Source organism: Phocoena phocoena, chromosome 3, assembly GCF_963924675.1.
Source record: "Phocoena phocoena chromosome 3, mPhoPho1.1, whole genome shotgun sequence".
NCBI lineage: Eukaryota > Metazoa > Chordata > Mammalia > Artiodactyla > Phocoenidae > Phocoena > Phocoena phocoena.
Window position 1 is genome coordinate 48,472,322 of NC_089221.1, and position 1,271 is coordinate 48,473,592.

Consider the following 1,271-nt stretch of genomic DNA (forward strand, 5'->3'; position numbering starts at 1 on the left):
ATCCGCTGTGTGGTGATTAGCTGTTAATGAAGCTGAAAATACCTAAATCATCCAACAAGGAATCTGAATTAATTTTTTTATGGTTACCCTGCTAGACAAGTCGGTGTCACGACAAAGACAGACCTGGGGATATATGCAGACATTGGCACACACGGATAAACCTAGGCAAGAGAAACAAAGGTGGAACAAGGTGGGAAAAAAAAAATAAAGAAAAAGGAAACTTCAAGGAGAGCCATGCGTTGAAGAGTGTGAAACCCAAGGTAACATTGTGAAATTAGTGAAGTTCATTCAGCAACCCCCTTCTTATTAGCACCACCCTATAGGGCCTGTCCTCAATTTAATTTTCCATGAGAGGTGGCAGAGGGACTGGCACTCGGTCACTTTAACTAATCCCTTGGGATTAAACATTGATAATGGCTTCAAGTCTTAGCCCTTGGGGGGATATCGATATTTTTCAAAGGGGGCTCATGAAGGTCCAAAAGAACTGAATCTCTAATGGTTGAATTGTAAATTGAGAGGAATAACTTTAGAAACTTGGCCTTGCTCAAACACACTTTTTTTTAAATTTTATTTTTTATATAGCAGGTTCTTATTAGTTATCTATTTTATACATATTAGTGTATATATGTCAATCCCAATCTCCCAGTTCATCCCACCACCACCAGCCCCCGCCACCACTTTTCCCCCTTGGTGTCCATATGTTTGTTCTCTACGTCTGTGTCTCTATTTCTGCCCCGCAAACTGGTTCATCTACCATTTTTCTAGGTTCCACATACATGCGTTAATATATGGTATTTGTTTTTCTCTTTCTGACTTACTTCACTCTGTATGACAGTCTCTAGATCCATCCATGTCTCTACAAATGACCCAATTTTGTTCCTTTTTATGGCTGAGTAATATTCCATTGTATATATGTACCACATCTTCTTTATCCATTTGTTTGTCGATGGGCATTTAGGTTGCTTCCATGACCTGGCTTTTGTAAATAGTGCTGCAATGAACATTGGGGTGTATGTGTCTTTTTGAATTATGGTTTTCTCTGGGTATATGCCCAGTAGTGGGATTGCTGGGTCATATGGTAATTCTATTTTTAGTTTTTTAAGGGGCCTCCATACTGTTCTCCATAGTGGCTGTGTCAATTTACATTCCCACCAACAGTGCAAGAGGGTTCCCTTTTCTCCACACCCTCTCCAGCATTTGTTGTTTGTAGATTTTCTGATGATGCCCATTCTAACTGGTGTGAGGTGATACCTCGTTGTAGTTTTGATTTG